Here is an 11,633-nt window from a genome sequence, read left to right as displayed (position 1 = left end):
TTAACTTTTGTGACAGCATGGATGGGCCTGGAGAACATTATGCTAAGTGAAATAACCCAGTCAGAGAAAGACAAGTACTATATGATTTCACTTATATGTGGAATCTAATGAACAAAATAAACTAAAAAACAAAATAGAAACAGACTAATAGATGCAGAGAAGAGACTGACAGCTGTCACAAGGGAGGGAGTTGGGGCTGGGTAAGAAGGATGAAGGATTAAGGAAAACAAACACCAAACAATTCATAGACACCGACTACAGCATAGTGATTACCAGAGGGAAAAAGGGATGGGGGGAGATAAAAGAGGGTAAAGGGGACATAAATGGTGATAGAAGGAAACTTAACCTGGAGGTGGTGAACATACAATATAATATACAGATGATGTATTATAGAATTGCACACCTGAAACCTATATAATTTTATTAACCAATGTCACCCCCAATAAATTCAATAATAAAAAAAGATTAAACTGAAATATGTTTCTAATAGGAAGTTATGCTTCCATGACAGGATGCATGGGAAATTTAATCTCTACTAACGAACTTGTGTAGTGCTTATGAATGGGAATATTTTCAAATCAAAAAGCTAAATATAAGAACAGAACTAAGAGTCATGACGTTGGATCTGTCTGCTAGTGTTTCTCCTAAAGCACAAACTTTCTCTGCTGTGGTATTAGCAAACATTCCCTAAGAGCAGAGGAATGGAAGGGACAGATAATCTAAGGAGAACCACATTTAGGGAGTCCTGAACAGTTCCTGTGTTAGATTCATTTCCTTTGTGACTAAGAAAATTAAAATGGAAATTCTTTGCAATTTTAGATCTTCATCATGGCTCTACTTATGAATACCCTGTCTGGTACAGATATATATATATCCATAAGAAACAAAGAAATCTTAACTTTTGTGACAGCATGGATGGGCCTGGAGAACATTATGCTAAGTGAAATAACCCAGTCAGAGAAAGACAAGTACTATATGATTTCACTTATATGTGGAATCTAATGAACAAAATAAACTAAAAAACAAAATAGAAACAGACTAATAGATGCAGAGAAGAGACTGACAGCTGTCACAAGGGAGGGAGTTGGGGCTGGGTAAGAAGGATGAAGGATTAAGGAAAACAAACACCAAACAATTCATAGACACCGACTACAGCATAGTGATTACCAGAGGGAAAAAGGGATGGGGGGAGATAAAAGAGGGTAAAGGGGACATAAATGGTGATAGAAGGAAACTTAATCTGGAGGTGGTGAACATACAATATAATATACAGATGATGTATTATAGAATTGCACACCTGAAACCTATATAATTTTATTAACCAATGTCACCCCCAATAAATTCAATAATAAAAAAAGATTAAACTGAAATATGTTTCTAATAGGAAGTTATGCTTCCATGACAGGATGCATGGGAAATTTAATCTCTACTAACGAACTTGTGTAGTGCTTATGAATGGGAATATTTTCAAATCAAAAAGCTAAATATAAGAACAGAACTAAGAGTCATGACGTTGGATCTGTCTGCTAGTGTTTCTCCTAAAGCACAAACTTTCTCTGCTGTGGTATTAGCAAACATTCCCTAAGAGCTGAGGAATGGAAGGGACAGATAATCTAAGGAGAACCACATTTAGGGAGTCCTGAACAGTTCCTGTGTTAGATTCATTTCCTTTGTGACTAAGAAAATTAAAATGGAAATTCTTTGCAATTTTAGATCTTCATCATGGCTCTACTTATGAATACCCTGTCTGGTACAGTAAAAGTAGAATGACATAATCTTTCTAATAATTTCATGCCTGTCATTTGAACATATTTTACTGAAAGTCTGATGAAATCAGCCACAATTTTTTAAAAGCATAACATCTGTAGTTTAAACTGTGAAAGTTCAGACTTACGTAACAGTGAAAATGAATTAAAAGTGTATTCAGCAAACTTTGTTTTCTGCCATAACAATGTTCACAAGCAAACAGAATTCAATGATCTTGTACTAAACTCTGCCAAACTATGTTGGTTTTGTATTTACCCCCATTCTTCCTTCATTAAATAATGAATGTAAATCGCTACTTATGATTATGTTCATTTTGCTTTCAGAGGAAGTAAAGCATTTATGTACTCTATTGAAAGATTTTAAAAAGAAAAATAAACTGATAAAGTGATACCTATATTGTAGAACAAAAAGGGTTAAAAAAAAAAAAAAGGTGACATCCACATTGAGGTTACTATGCCAGTCTCATGCCATAAGGTCCTATGTGGTTGCTAAAGATGGGCCACAAATTTAGTTCTGAGCTTTCTTGTGACCAAAGGGAGAAAGATTATTTACTCTTCATTCATTCATTCATTCATTCAAGAAATATAAATCAATCTGCTAGTATTTCTTTGGTTCCCTGGAGGGTATTATAATCTAAAATAAAGGAACAGAAGTAGATGATATATTAAAACCCAGCAAGTTATTTTAAAAAGCACTCCTTTTCCTAATATTAAGAGCCAGAGAAAGTACATCTGATGGATTCTTATAAAACAAGTTTAGTTAATTTTTATTATAATAGTAATTTTTACTATTGTGTGATGGCAAACAATTACTGTGAATCGATGAAGTGGTTGTAATGATGAGCATGAGTTCAGAGGGAACCTGGGATGAGGACATTTGAGTAGGCCTGAAGGAATCAGAGAAGTATTTACGGCTAGTTAGCGTTTAGGTCATTCTTGGAAATTGATAAATTACCTAGCAGAACTTCCTGGTATTCCAAGAAAAGAGAAAATGTAAATACAAATGCAGATAAGCCAGGAGAGAAAAGAATGTTCATGGATTCTAAGTAGTTCAAGTTTGCATTTGATAAATTTTGAGCAACAGATAAAGATGAGTGGGTAAGCAGAAAGTCAGACCATTAAATGCTTTGAATGTCATGCAAAAAAAATTTTTTTGGTTTGCTAAAAATTGAAAGCAATTGAGGAGTGACAACAGATTTATAAGTTTAAAAAAGGAGGGAAAAAGCACTGGAAAAGTTAGGGAAAGATTACAGGCTGGAAGGAAGAAAAGGGAACGAATGTAATAACCAGAGTCAGAGGTGATTAGCTAGAACTTGACCTACTACAACAGAACAATTACAACAGAATTGCAATTATAACAGAACAAGGAAGATAAGAGTAGGTCTGGGAAATATTTGGGAGCTCAAATATTCATGCCTTGATTTGATTGAGAATTTTCAACTCATACTAATGTAAACATGGGACAGTTTTATCTTTCTAAAACTGCTTCGAATTATAGAGTATTTTTGCTCCTGGGAAGTAGACTATTTTCCTAATAGCTCAGTAAAATTTCGTAATATTTTAGCCACTTGGTTTTTTAGAGAAGGCTTTTCTCCTATTTAATTTTCTTCTTCAGCACAGACCACACTTGTGGGAAGGGGGTTTGGGTCAGTTTTCTTCATTTGCCTCCCCTCCACGTTTACTCCTGATATACTAGTGTTCTGTAAGCCTGTATCTATCAATGGCAGAGTGTATTGGAGGGGTGACAAGTTGCTACTGGCAGACACATTGTCCCCTTTTTGTTGGTCACTACTTCTCAGGGTAAAGCAATCTGTGAGGCAGACTTCACAGTATTGGTTGTCTGTGGGTACGTTCTGTTTTGTTGGGAAGATATTACAAAAGCATCCCTTGCAGTCCTCTCACCTGGGAGAGCTGCCTGGCCATTAGCCAGCTCCTCCCTCCCTCAGGACTCCCTTTCCTCTGGTATTCACAGCATATTTGTTCACACCACAACCTTTACCTGCTGAGGTCCCTTTAACCACTTACTGAATGCCCATGGTACATGGTAGGGGAATGGTAATGGAGCCAGAAATATGGCTTAAGCCTCAGCCTCCAGTCTAAAAAAGGAAATTTAGGTTTATATATCCTTGCATGGAAATCCGGTCTACCTATTGGTGCTCCCTGTCTCAGTTGTCCTGTTGTCTCTTGACCCTTTCTTCACATCCCAAGAACATGGGGTGCTCTATCAGTTGGATGGCTCAACAACTTTCAGGCAACTTCACTTGCCCAACTCAGTACGAGGTAGAAAGGGGAGTTTCTGACACCTGTAATCATATACAAAAGGGACAGAAAAGTTGAATATTCTTTTTTCTAGGGAGACGTGAGAAGTGGCTGGGAGGATTACCAAGCTCTACCTCCTCCTTACAGAGGAGACCACCTTTTCTTCTCCCAGTTCCTTCTTGGGCCTCTGGCTGGCAAAGACCATCCAAGTGGTTTCTCTTGTACCTGGGGGAAAACTGAGTGTCTCACCTGAAGAAAGTAGATGAGGTCCTCACTATAATGCCGTGTTCTATTAATTACCTCCAGGCACAGAAAAAGATTTCAATTTATGTCTCATGCCATTTTGCTATATAACTTTTGAAAATATTAAATATAGATGGTAATGAGCCACTTAAAATATCTGCAAAGTTTTTGCCATGGGAAACTGAAGAAGTGGTGGCATCATCTACCAGGATTAATGCCACAGAAGAGATGAGGATAGATGACAATATCTTTCATTTTAGATATGTTTAGTTTAAGATGCTGCGGGGAGAACCAGATGGAGATGTTCAGAGATCAGTGGGCCTCAGGTATCTGAATCTCCAAAGAGAGAAACTTGGGCTGAGGGTATACAGTTGAAAGTCATTGATTGGCTCAGAGTTGAAGCTATGAATATCGATTTGAAAGATATAAGATTTTGCTCAACTAAAACAAAAATGTGATTTCTCTCTCAAATTTGAACATTTTCACAGACTTATAGAACTTCATGAAGTAGATACCTCAGATATCACCTACTTGGTCTCACTGACTTTTTGAAGTAGAGAGTACCTATCAAAGTTACTATAGCATAATGTGATAGTGGTTTTATTCTCTGAAGATCCTCTACACAACACAATTGTGTGTTACGTGAAAAATAACCTCAAATCGATGCTTTGTGAAGTAGTAAAGATTCTATAATGTTTGTACTTTGTGATCAAAGGGTAGATTTTAACCTCTGATCCTAGTATCGTTCTTTATGGTTTGGGAACTTAGCAATTAAGACCACAGATTATTTTTTTGGTATCCATCACTTTGATAAATTTTAGGCAGCTACATGAGTCCTTTAAAGGAAATAATAAATCTAAGAAATGTATGTTGGTAACCATCTCAGACTATATTTATGCCCTGAGACCTAAAGTTTTCTCAAGAGGTCTTACAGAGAGTAAGAACATGGCTTCAACTGATATTTTCCAAATTTTATGATTTTTCTTATTGAGAAAGAGTCACCGATATTTTTCTTTTCTTTTACTGAATTAGATTAAATTACACCAGCTCTTAGAAATAGAATGCTGCATTTGTATTGCATTTAAATTTTTGTTCTATTAGATACTAGGCAATTAACAAGGTTGTTGTAGGAAGCCTGCCCAACTTAAATTTAATACATATTTTCACAATTTATTATCACAGTTTGTAAGAAAACATATCTCACCTACTTTAAGCAATTCCTACACAAATATAAATTAATTTTCTAAACCACTTTCAGATAAGAAGCTTTGTTGTACATTTATAATTTTCATTTTTTAAAAAATATTTAATGGATTAGGTATAGAGACTGGGTTTAAAATATGTGAATGACTCTACTATCAATTTTACCCAACTGATCAAATCAGCTAGTAATATGTAAATTATTGAAGTCTAAGGTTTTAGAAAGGACTTAATTGAGTTGATGTTTTCCAGTGTAATTATTAGATATGTAGCTATTTGACTGCCAAACCAACACTTTAATTACCCCATGATTGAGATTATAGTACTATGTGCATATAGGCTGTATACTTATAACCATATATCAATGCTAAAGAAGAGATCACCATAGCTACCCAAGAATTTAAAAATTGATAAATACTATATGACAAGGGGTATTTATAAAAAGCTCAAATCCCAGAAAATTATGGGAACCATTATGTTGAGAATGACTATAAAGTAAATCAAATTTGGGAGGGATTATTCAAGGCTGTAGAGTATCATGCTTTTGGCTTTTGATCAAAGCATATAAATAATCCAACTCTTATAACCTATGTCCTTGTTACTTAGTATCTCACTGTAGTGCCATGTTTCAATAAGGAGTTCCACTTCTGCTGTGTTCTTTGATACAAAAATATTTTTTATGTTCCTAAGACATGTTGGAAGCACACTATTTGAGTGTTATGTAGGCATGTATAGATTTTCTTTAACATGTATCCCCATAGAGAAGCCCTCTATTGCATTAAAAATAGCTAGGCCTGCCCTGGCTGGTGTGGCTCTGTTGGTTGAGCATTGTCCTGTGCACCAAAAGGTCACTGGTTTGATTTTCTCACAGGGCACATGCCCAGGTTGTGGGTTCGATCCCCAGTTTTTTAAAGCTAAAATTTTCATTTGAATTTTTCTGGTTGTTAGGCTTTCTTCTAATTTTCATAAATTAACACTAACCATTCCCTCCAAAAATATTGCAGCTAAGTGTCATCAGAAACTGCTACTAGGAATAAAGAAATTTAGTTTTCAAAATATTTTCAGCTTCTTTCACTTGACATTCATGATCTCTTCTCCTACCTAATGTCTTCCAGAAAGTTATCATCTGGTCAACAGTGGCCCTATAAATTTACAGTTGAATTATAATTCTTATTTATTACTACTGACAAATCTTCTCACTTTTTAATCTAGCTACAAGATAATTTAAAATTACATATATGGTTCATATTATATTTGCATTGGATTGCCCTCTGTTAAAAAATTCATTTTGTTTGCACACAAAAGCCTGAGCTAATTTAAGACACTTTGATATAAAAAAAATATTGGAAAGAATTAGTGTATGCTGAATTATAAAGTGTTTGTGGGAGGATGGTATTCTGGCAGCATTGTGAATAAGTACATGGTAGTGCTGTTATAAATGTGTTGGATATGGTATTGATATGTAAAACAAGGATTATCCTCCTTCATCTAATTAAGGTAGCATCTGAGACTGACTGTATGTAATCTCAGAGAAGGGATGATCCTTCCGCTCAGCAAGGCTCAGTGATTGAGTATTGACCTATGAACCAGGAGGTCATGGTTTGATTCTGTGATCAGGGCACATCCCCAGTGGGTTTGTCTCTAGTGGTTAATCCAGTGTATAAAGACCAATCCTAGCGTGATTGTTAGTAGTCTCTCTCTACCTCTCCCTCTCTTTTAACCACTTCTCCATTGTACCTGTATTTGCTATTCTTTTCTTTTGTATCAACTCTTTATTATGAAAAGTTTTCAAGTGAACAGAAAATTTGAAACATTAGTGCAATGAACACTGTCTTCACACCACATGGACTCAACAATTGGATTGTCCTCTGTTAAACAATTAATCTTTCCTGAATTCTGTATTTTAATATTTTTCTCTCTATAAACACACATTTTTATGAAATGTAAAATAAATTTCAGACAACATAAAATTTCACTCTTAAATTTTTCAAAGTGAGGATATTCTGTTACATAAATATAGTACTGTCAACATACCTAAGAAAATAAACAAAAATCCCTTGCAATCATCTAATATTCAGTTCATATTCAAATTTCTCCACTTATGCCAAGGATGTGTTTTCTAGCTCATTTATTTATTTATTTAATTTATTTACTAAAGAGGAATTCAGTCTAGGTTCATACATTGTATGTATTATTAATTTTTTGGTTGGTTTCTCTTAGAGAATAGTTCCACTCATCTTTTTTTTTAATGACCTTATTCTTTTTAGAAGATTCCAGACCAGTTTTCTCATAAAATGTTCCATTCTTCCATTCTGAATTTGTTTGTTTCCTCATTGTATAGTTTAATGTGTTCTCCTATCTCTTGTATTTGTTAGAAATTGAAATTTAGGTCTACAGCCTTGATTAGTTTCAGAGTAAACATTTTTTTTCATGAGTACATCATTGGTGACATTGTGTATTTCACATTGCATCACATCCATACTGACAAATGTCAGGTTTTACCATCATTTGGTCCTTTGGTTAAGGTGGTTACAACCAGATCTCTCCACTCTAAAGACACATTTTTCCCTTTTTCAATAAGTAATTCATCTATGGGTTTATTTTAGACTTTTAGACTTTTTCTAACTCCATTAGTCATCCTTCCTTCCTTCACTGCTTTGGTTCATAACCAATTGTTTACCTCAAAGAAGTTATTTCATCTTCCTCATCCATTAACTAAGAACAAATACAAGGTAGTTGTTAGTATTCAGTGAAGTAAAGTGCCTAATACAGTTTTGTAAATTGTACATGCATTTATAATTATAAGCTGTCTTTATTCATATAAAAGGGTAGTTTCCAGTGGTGGTCTGAGTAGTCCACTCATTCAGGGGAAGCAGTGGTTTCTGGTACATGCTCAACAGCCAACTCTCCAAAGAGAAAAGCCTGCTTCTTAAGTTATGCCAATTTCTACAGTGTTAATACTCCCACCCTGGCCAATTTCAAGCTACCAACTTGACATCAACCAGACTGCAAATCCCAGAACTTTTAACAGCCAGCTCCTTTAAGCTTGAACAAGCCAGTCCAGCACACTACTGGGAGGATGTCTGCAGAGGTAGGGTTGCTAGATTTAGCAAATAAAAATATGCCAATAAAGTCAATATTTAGGAAGTACCTATACTAAACGGTTATTTGTTATATATCTGAATTCACATTTAACCAGGTCCTATATTTTATCTGGCAACCTTAGGTAGAGGGCGTGTGTGTGTGTGTGTGTGTGTGTGTGTGTGTGTGTGTGTGTGTGTGTTTGGGGTGTAAGTGAAAGGCTTAAAAAGACAGATTTCCATATTTACCCTCTTCCCTTAACAACCTCATCCAGAGCCTCTGCATTTGTTTGTTTATTTTCCTTCCTTTCTTTCTTCCTTCCTTCCTTCCTTCCTTCCTTCCTTCCTTCCTTCCTTCCTTCCTTCATCTCCTTTGGTTTAGTCAGACAAATGCTATACCAGAATTTTCTCAAGTCATACTTTGTCTTTAGAACAAAAAAGCAGACTTTGAGAAGGAGAATTGAGAAAAATAACAAAGTAATAATCAAATAAATAATTTTTATAAATTCTATGTTATTTAAAGAGGTTCTCTACATTGACCTAACATAATTCCAACATTTTTCAAAACATGTAAGTAAACAAAAGCCAATCATTTTATTCAGAGGCTAACAATTAGCCTGACTGGTGTGGCTCAGTAGTTGACTGTTGACCCATGAACCAAAAGGTCACTGGTTCAATTACTGGTCAGGGCACATGTCCGGGTTGTGGGCTCAATCCCCAGCAGGGGGCTTGCAGGGGGGCAGCCGATCCATGATGTGATGATGTTTCTCTCTCATCAATGTTTCTATATCTCTCTCTCTCTCTCTCTCTCAAAAAAAAAATCCATTAAAAAACATTTTAAAGGGCTAAAAATTAGAATTTTCTGTAGGGAGTGTGTAAGCAAAGAATTAATGAAATCTTTGGTTGTTTATAATAACTCTTTCACAGGTAGGTTTTATTGACAATATTTAGGTGGAGCAGTTCCTTTTAAAACTGTGCATGTGTAAAATAAGCTGAAGAACTGAGTATATCTCGGATTGCCATAGTGAGGTAGGCTATACTCTGACCAGATATTTACATTAATATTAATATTAATGACATTTATCTTTAGAGTAAGAAGAGTAAAAAGAAAATCCTTTTGTTGCCATTGTGTTGTAGCTTGAGTATGCTCATTCCCTGTAAGAAGAAAACATGTATTTAGTAGTTTGCTAAGGCAGCCAGAACAACAGCAAAATAAAAAGAAAAGAAAATACAGATCGGGTAACTTAAATGACAGAAATGTATTTCCTCATGATTCTTGAAGCTAGAAATTCAAAATGAAGATGAAGACAGATTTTGTTTCTTCTGAGGTCTCCTGGGCTTGCAGATGGTCACCTTCTCACCGTGTCCTCACGTTGCCTGTCCTCTGTGTGCTCCCCTGATGTTTGTGTGCCCTAATCCCTTTCTATAAGGACACCAGTCATATTGAATTAGAACCCAACCTAATGGCCTCATTTTAACTGAATCCCTTCTTTAAAGGCCCCATCTCCAAATGTAGTAACATTTGGGGGGTGTGGGTAGGGTGCAATTCAACACATAACAACATACTTCCCTATCATTTATTCTAAGGACATTAGAATTGTAATACAGATTTCTAATTCTTTCTCACTAGTAAAGGAGTCAGTAACTCAATAATTCTAGTCAATTCACAGAGCCATATGATGGACTCCTTTGTCTAGTCCTCCAATTGCTTCCTATTGTGCTCAAAGTACAAGCAGAGTCTTTATTATTAAAACCCTCAGGGCTCTATTCAATCTGCTCTGCTCAGCCTTGTCAGCTTTCTGAATCCCTCTGCCACTTCTCTCTCACTCCATCCATTTCAGTGCCTGGGCCACTCCAGCTGTCCTCCCACCTAAGGGCTAATGCACTTACCTTCTCAGTGCAATGTTCTTCCCCCATTTCTTCCCTTTCTTCAACTCTTCTTCACTCAAATATTACCTTCCCGTGAGGTCCCTGACCAACTGTCTAATAAATAGTCCCCCATCTTAACTTTCTTTGCTTTATGTTTTCTCGGTAGCATTTATGAATATACTTAATGTTCTGTTTACTGGTCTTCTTTGTTATGTATCACCCCACAAGTACACATACTAGACTTTTATCTGCTTTATTGACCAATATGTTTCCTCCATTTGGAGCACTGTCTGCAAATTGCAAATGCTCAGGAAGCACTTTGAGCGAAGAGAATGAAAGAATGAGAGGTTCAGTTTGGATTTATCTTCTTTCATGTCCTCTTCTTCTTACTATGGGGAGAGAAATACATGCAGTGTTTTCCAGGCCTTGGGAGCAGAGAAAAATTAGGCAGGGATGGACTAAACTACTTCAATGCTCCGTCTTATGGTTCTCAACCTTCTGGCCCTTTAAATACAGTTCCTCGTGTTGTGACCTCCAACCATAAAATTATTTTCGTTGCTACTTCATAACTGTAATGTTGCTACTGTTATGAATCATAATGTAAATATCTGATATGCAGGGTGGTCTTAGGCGACCCCTGTGAAAGGGTCGTTTGACCGCCAAAGGGATCGTGACCCACAGGTTGAGAACTGCTGGTTTAGAGACTTATCCATCTGAGCCTTAGGCTACTCAGTGAAATTCAAATTAATTACTTTCTTAAATGGGTGGTGGGATTAAATGGATAAAATGGTTAGCAAAGTGATTGATTATTATAATTCTAAATTTTAATCTGAGCTCAGACTGTGTTACAATTGATTAATCTGGTCTATTATCCAGTTTGACTCAGTGGATAAAGCATTGGTCCATGGACTGAAGGGTCCTGGGTTTGATTCTGGTCAAGGGCACATGCCTGGGTTGCAGGCTCAATCCCCCTGGGGCATGCAGGAGGTAGCCAATCAATAATTCTATCTCATCATTGTTGTTTCTATCTCTCTCTTCCTCTCCTTTCCTCTCTGAAATCAGTAAAAATATATATTTTTTTAAAGAAATGTGGGTGGGGCCATCATAATGAGTAGATGATGCCCAGATTAAAATAATCTGTCTTCAGAGTCTTATCATGTCATATTATCGTTTTCCTTTCATTGCACAGAGATTACCTTATCTTCTAAACCAGTTA

This window comes from Myotis brandtii, unplaced genomic scaffold, assembly GCF_000412655.1.
Source record: "Myotis brandtii unplaced genomic scaffold, ASM41265v1 scaffold475, whole genome shotgun sequence".
Lineage (NCBI taxonomy): Eukaryota > Metazoa > Chordata > Mammalia > Chiroptera > Vespertilionidae > Myotis > Myotis brandtii.
This window is presented reverse-complemented; position numbering follows the sequence as displayed.